General features: G+C 44.2%; 1 protein-coding gene across 12 annotated transcripts in view; it reads left to right on the forward strand.

Annotated features, from left to right (window-relative positions):
- ADGRF4 (adhesion G protein-coupled receptor F4) overlaps window positions 1–6,455 on the forward strand; it is a 31,074-nt gene extending 24,619 nt beyond the window's left edge. For 4 of the 12 annotated variants that reach the window (XR_004968799.1, XM_036317034.1, XM_036317038.1 and 1 more), the window contains one exon: window positions 4,377–4,727. The gene's annotated coding sequence lies outside the window, so the exon portion shown is untranslated. Of the gene's footprint in view, window positions 1–1,247; window positions 2,044–4,376; window positions 4,728–5,335 lie in introns of those variants that run through there. The other 8 variants (XR_004968800.1, XM_036317035.1, XM_036317039.1 and 5 more) reach the window with 5 other exon arrangements.
- The last annotated feature ends 777 nt before the right edge of the window (window positions 6,456–7,232 follow it).

Below are 7,232 nucleotides of genomic sequence, written 5' to 3' on the forward strand. Positions count from 1 at the left end.
CTCTCATGGCCCAGGGCCTAATGAATTGTAATTGGGACTATGCTTTCATATCTGGATGCATGTGATATCAGTAGGGTTCAGGAACAACGCTGGCACCGTGGCAGACCATGCTGGGGCCCAACAAGCATTAGAGGGCAGGGACAGAAAATTCATACTAAGTGATTCTTCCAAGTCCAGAATGGAGAGCTGGCAGCATGAGGGAGGTCTTTCAGCAGAAATGAGAGATTGGGGCTTATCCACGGTGTTAAGAGTGGAGTTACAGCTCAGTGACATGGGGTGTATGGTAAGCTCAAAGCAGAATCGCAGTCCAGGACAAGGCTAAACCACAGGGAAAAGGTCACATTTCAGTCCTTAATTCAGAATAAAAAAATAAAAGATTGATGGGGTTCTCAGAAGGTGAGCAGAATTCCAGTGGCAAGAAATGGGGAGGAAGGTCAGAAGTGAACTTGCAGAGAATTGAGTCCCCTGAACATGAGTGGAAGCTCTTCAGATCCCAGTGACCTCAGGTTAGATTGTTCTTAGAAGCATGGTTGGGACAGGAGGTCTCAGGGTCAGGGATGGACTGCAGAGGTGTGAAAACCAGGGTTTGCTTCAGGTGTAGATTCTAATTGGGGGGCCCCATCCTGGGAGGTGACTGGATGGCATTTTTATGATGAGGCGACAGCCACTTGGAACCCTCTGCCATTTATATAAAGGGTAGTTCTTTAATGTGACCTGAACACAGCCAGTTTCACCCCGTGTGATTTCAGGGTCGAGGTTCTGTTCCTCTAAAATCTCTTCCACAAATTTGCTTATGCCTGAAATTCACCTAAAAGATTACAGAACTCTTCATTCCACTGTGAGAAATGAGACATTGGACAAATAATCTGGAGAGAAGCAATTCTGTTTTCTATGTAAAGTTGTAAGTTCAGAGCTGCAGAGTTATTTCAGAGACCAAGCCTAAGTAATAGAGAAGGGCGAGTAGGCACTGAGCACTGAGTTTAAGGTTGAGGGAGAAGCATGGAGAATGCCTAAGGCACAGACCAGTAAAGCTGGGAGACTAGCCTGTCTACTGTGTGAGCTCAGGGGATTGCAGAATACCCTTGTGCCTCCATCTACTCCTCTGTAAAATAAGTCTAGTGATAGTACACGCATAGCCCAGGATGGTTTCTGGAGTCAGTGAGTTAATACGTTAAAAACTGGTAGAGTCGTGCCTGGTTCAAATTAAGTCATCAATAAACACCAGCCATATTCTTTCTGTTAACTAGAGCTTCCACCGTTTTGCCTAAGCTTCCCCATTTCTCATGGATGCTCCCTGCCCTGGACTGAGAGTTGAGTTTCAGAAGAAGGGCTGGCATGAGAAGAGACAGGTCGGCTTCCTTGGGAGACTTCTCTACTTGCCTGGAGCAACACCTAAAATCTCAGCGTGTTAATGTTTGCTGAGGAAACATTGCAGCTAACATTTGGTGACTGGTCTTTAAGGAAGCTATCTACTGACCAACCTTTTGACCTACCTTTGACCTGAAAGAGTCTGGCTTCTTGGTCAACCTTGGCAAGATTAAGACTCAATATGCAAGCTGTTTTATAAACTCTGGAAAAGTCTGGGATTATCGAGGCCCTGCAGAACTTGATCAACTTTTGTTCCTGAGGCCTACTCTCTGCCTCCCTGGGCTCAGCCATCCACCACTCTGAATAGATTCTGCGCATGTTGAGGGACTGGGTTAGATCTGGTTTCAGGGATAGGGTTGAGAGGGGAGTGGAAGGTGAGGTGGCAAGAGAAACATTGAATCTACTTTGGAGAAAATGAAATCATGCAGCTTTCTTAAAGATAGGGAACAGAAGAAAAATAAGAGGGCTTTTTAACTTGTTTATTATTGTAGTCTATTTTAGACCTTGAGTAAAATTAATTCAGCTCTTAGAACATTAGTTTTCTCATTTGTGAAACAAGAAAAATATTATTTTCGGTATTATTATTATTGTGTTTGTGTGTGTCTGTTTAAACCACTGTACATAAAAGAGTCTGGTTATTATTTTAGAAATAAAAATGGAAAGATTTACCTTTCACAAGATTCTCATGTGTGAGTTCATTCAAGGTGGACATCCCCTTTGGTATCACGACATTCTTGGGTATCAACCCTGTTATCAATCCACCTGAACTCATTGACCAGACCACAGGAGGTCCAGGAATGCAGTCCTACTGTGTACTGCTAAAGTGAGAACCTGGAAATACTTGGCAAACGGCACTACTGTTTTTCAAAGATGCTCAGTGAAATTTCTATCACCAGTTTGATATTAAACAGCACGCCATTCAGCGGGGCTGAAAATGGCCGTGTGGGTGTGGGTAGAGCACTTTGATCAAAAAGAAGTCCCAAAACCATTTAGTCACCCCTTTTCACAAAACACACACAAAACAAGTATGTAACTCTTTGCAGGGCTACTTTCAAAACTGTTAGTACTGATAGTTGATAAACAAGACAGGGATTGGTTTCAAATAGTAATTATTCAAGTGATAAAATTTTCCAGTCAATTAAAAATTATGCCCCTTTTCATAAAATTAAAATAAATTGTTCATAGAGAAATCAATCTAATTTCCAGATTTATAAAGTTTCCCGAGCATTAATTTATTGACCCACATTTTCTTCCTGACTATAAAACAATTTTTATTTCTTTCAATCCAAAGATCTAGCAATTCCAAAGCATCATTCAATTCCAAGCCAAATCATTGCCTTTAGTTCAGTAGATCTATTTGGTGCTATAATAAGGTTAAATTAATTTTCCCTTAAATTGATTACATTTAGTCCCCATTCTTTTTTCACATTTTCCTATGCTCCTCATCTTTTCAGCGCATATTAAGGAGAATATGGTGCTACATTTAATCACTTCTGCAATATCAGGACATATACATTTCCAAAAATTACCATGTGATGCAAAATTGGCAAAAACAACAACATAGAATTTATGGGATCAATTGGATTAGAGATATTACATGCCAGGCATGAGCCTTAAGCAGAAATATCTTAGCCCTTAGGAACTCAGCTTAAAGATAAATTTTCTTATAGGAATCTTTCCTCTTGGTAATTCTCATATTGGATACAACTCAGTGACTCAGTGGTTGTACTCCCACTGAGAAATCCACTTTTCACCTGCATTATACGGCCAGGTGATATTTATCATCTCTTTCCACCCTCCCACAACCAATTCATTCCATTAAGAGGCATGGATGAAAGTTTGCATTACAAACAGAAGGGGTGGCTTTTATTTTGTGTTTGGTTTCCCAAACCAGCTCTCCAAGAGGTAACAATCTGCTCGGGGAGTGGAAAATTGGTTTCCAAAGAGATATGGGATCCTTGGGAAACAGTCAGTCAAGGGGTGGCACTACTAAATGAGGCAATGGAGAAAAAAAACTCATGTCCTGCCCCTTTCCCACAACTTCCTCTGGGAGGCTGTCTGGTAAGATTTAAGATCCTTCAGGGAAGTCAGAGGGAGAAACAGTCATCTGTCAACCCAGGAGAGGGGCTTCAGAAGAGACCATCCCTGTGACACCTTGATCTCAGATTTCCAGCCTCCAAAGTAGTGAGAATAAACTTCTGTTGTTAAGCCACCAAGTCTGTGATGTTTTGTTATGGCAGCCATTACAAACTAATACCTATGCCCAGAGATTTTTTTTTTTTTAAAGATGACATTTTTTAAAAAATGTATTTATTACCTAAAGTTTTACATATGTCTCCTTTTTCCCTGCTTGAACCCCGCCCCCCCCCTCCCCCAGCCCCACAAGCCATTCCCACACTGGGCAAGCCCCCACTGCCCCAGTGTCTGTGTCCATTGGTTACGCTAGTATGCATTCATATACGTCCTTTGGTTGCTCTCTAACTTCACCACCCCCATGACATTTTTAAAAGAACATTCTAAAATTCACAGCAAATCTGAGAAGGTACAGAGATTTCTCATAAACGCCCTGCCTCCACACATGCACAGCCTCCCCCATTAGCAACATCCCCACCAGAGTGGGACATTTGCTGCAATTGATGAACCTACATTGACACATTACGATCACCCAAAGTCCATAGTTTACATTAGGATTCACTCGGTGTTGTACATTCTACAGGTTTGGACAAATGTACAATGGCATGTATCATCATAGTATTGTACACAGTCTGAAATAATAATATAACATTATACCAATAATAGGGTAAATCTAAACCAAATATTCATGGAAGCTGACTCTTTGCAGAGTATCAGAGCAGCTTGTAGAGTAGATATAGGCAAATAAGATGTGATGTCATTCTACAAAGAGGTTGCTGTGAACATGGGTCACCCATTTCTATTCTCAAGTCAGCCTTCTTAAAGAAGCCATTTGTAGTGGCTGTTGTAATACACGGCTGTGACTCTCTTTTCAGGACCAGGACACGCACTCCTCCAGCTGCCAAGAATGTGCTCACTGATGGCTCACAGTCAAATCCCTCCCAAAGAGTTGCCCTCCAAGGCCTGAAGGAAGCTGCCTCTCCCCAGGTCATGCCAGAGTCCGCATGCATCTAAAGACTGCATGGTGCTCTATGTAGGCCCAGCTGCCTTGTCCACATTTGGAACATTTTTGAAGGACCACCTAAGCTCCTGAGCTTCCTGCGGGATCGACGGAGGCCTATGTTGCAAATGCATCACAGTTCAATCCTCCTCTACCCTCTCCAGTTTCTCTCTGTCCCTCACGGGTGTCCCCAGGAATATTCCCCAATAAACTTCTTGCAGGCAAACCTCCATCTCAGCCTGTTTTCTAGGGTATGTGACCAATGATACGGCTATTGTTATTGATAAACCAGTGTTGCTCTTTGTTCAGAATAAGTTAAGTGATTGACAGTCTGAATGTTCTGCATGGTGGACTGAGGGAATGTTGGTGAAAATTTTCTAACGCTTAATGATGTGTTGTGCACTGTGGAAGTAAGTCTTATATATATATGAGCCAAAGTAATCTGGTATCTAAATATTTCAAGTTACTCAACCATTACTAGAGACTTGCCAATCAATTACCTTGCAGGCTGCTAAGACTTTGTGAAGAGAAAGCATAGCCCTTGAACTTAGGTGTTGCCACACAAGCTGATTACCCTTTGAGATGTGATTTTTACTTGAGGGGTGAGCAACCAGTTTCTGAAGGAGCACATAGACCTGTGGGAAAGCAGTCTTGGTTTTTAGAGTGGTTTTATAGTAAAGAAAAAACAAATGGTTATATAGTAAAGGAAAACAAGGAAAATCTCGGGCTCTAGAAACTGCTATGAACTCTGAGAGCACCTGAGTGCTACTAGTCATGTGACCTAAGGAAAGTAATAACCATTCTGTCCATCCACTTCCTTCCTTGTCCCTGTAGATCAAGAGGAAAGAAGTTGGCTGCAATCCCGAATCTCTAACTGTTTGACCTACTGTTGGCAGAAGCTTACAAAGCAGAACTCAGAGGGCTGCTTCGGCCATTCCTCTTTCTCACGACATCTTTATGTGAAAACACTTTTGCAGAGTGTGATCTGGGCTGGACGGTATGCCTGGGATCTACAAGGACAGACACCTTTTGTCCTTCTGGCTTAAGGCTTTTGGTTTCTTTCCTCTCTAGTCTTGCCTTTTAAAGTCCAAAATGAAATAAAAGAAACATGCTTCAAATATAAGCAAATACGTCTTTTTAGATCTTGGAGCAATGGCCCAAGGTACAGGCTCCGGGTTTCCTACCTAAGCTATTACTGTGGTCAGTGCAGTCACCTTTGACCCATGCTCCGCTTTAGCCCTCGCATCCCAGTCTTTGTTGCTATGATACTTATCAGCTCAGCTCTTCCTACTTCTGAGCCAATTGCAATCATTTTGAAAAGTACACTAAGAACTTCATACGCACTCAGGATTAGGGCATGGGATTTGAGGCCATCAATCTAGTTTAGGTGTGCTAAGGGTGAGACCTGAGTCCTGGGTGTCTTTAGCTGGTTGCTATTTCCTTTATCGCCTATATTGGTAGGGTCAGGCTTACTGAACATCTGTTGTGCTGCAACTAGTACTCTGTTCTCAGGTCCACCTTACAGGACCAGAGCCCTGACTCCCCCTCTGGACAGTTTCATCCTCAGAAGCCATCCCATGTCCTGGCTAGAGCCCTGTTCCATTGGTCAGCCCCTTGGGATGGATTGTCACTGTTTATTCATATTTAGGCTGCCGACACTGTGCCATATACTAAACCCCTTAGACAGTGCTCCTGGCCCAGGTCAAGCTCCAGGTACCTAGCCCAGCCTTGCTTCTTCTCCTCCCCCATTGACTTCTGCTGAGCTCTCAGAATACTTCAGAAAGGGCTTCTTACTTTGAACCCGCATCTTTACCATCACACATCTTACTGTTGCTATCCAGCCCTACCACTGATGGGAGCACAGTAGAGGTCTCAAAAATAACAAGTTCTATACCCAGCCAGTGTAGCTCAGTGGTTGAGCACCGCCTTATGAACTAGGTCACTGTTCAATTCTCAGTCAGGGCACATGCCCAGGTTGCAGGTTCAATCCCCAGTGAGGGGTTTGCAGGGATTGGCCAATCAATGATTCTTTCTCATCATTCATATTTCTGTATCTCCCTCTTCCTTCCTCTCTGAAATCAATAAAAATATATCTATACTAATAAAAGGGTAATATGCTAATTAGACCAGATGTCTTCTAGACGACCTTCTGAACATCCTTCCTGACAAAGCTGGGCCTGGGAGAAGCCACCTGCCCATGGTCCTGGGTGCCTGCACCTGCAGCTACGGCCTGGGAGAGGGAGAAAAGCCACCCACCCTATGATCCCAAGCACCTGCAGCTGCGGCCCAGATGAAGCTGCCCACCCACGGTCCCCTGCGGCTGCAGCCGGCCCAGGCAAAGCTGGCCCAGGTCCTGGGTGCCTGTGGCTGGCTAGAGGGAGAAAATCCTGGGTCCTGGGTGCAGGACCGAGGCAGAGGTGGTTAGGGGTGATCAGGTCAGCAGGGGAGTAGTTAGGGGCGATCAGGCCGGCAGGGGAGCAGTTAGTGGTGATCAGGCAGGCAGGCAGAGGGGATAGGGGCGATCAGGCAGGCAGGCAGGCGAACGGTTAGGAGCCAGTGGTCACAGATTGCGAGAGGCATGTCTGACTGCCAGTTGACCGGCAATCGGACCTCCCATGAGGGGTCCTGGATTGGAGAGAGTGCAGGCAGGGCTAAGGTACCCCCCCCCACCCCCACACAAATTTCATGCACTGGGCCTCTAGTATATATATAAAAAATAACAAGTTCTTTC

Source organism: Myotis myotis, unplaced genomic scaffold (genome assembly GCF_014108235.1).
Source record: "Myotis myotis isolate mMyoMyo1 unplaced genomic scaffold, mMyoMyo1.p scaffold_m19_p_7, whole genome shotgun sequence".
In the NCBI taxonomy this organism is placed as follows: Eukaryota; Metazoa; Chordata; class Mammalia; order Chiroptera; family Vespertilionidae; genus Myotis; species Myotis myotis.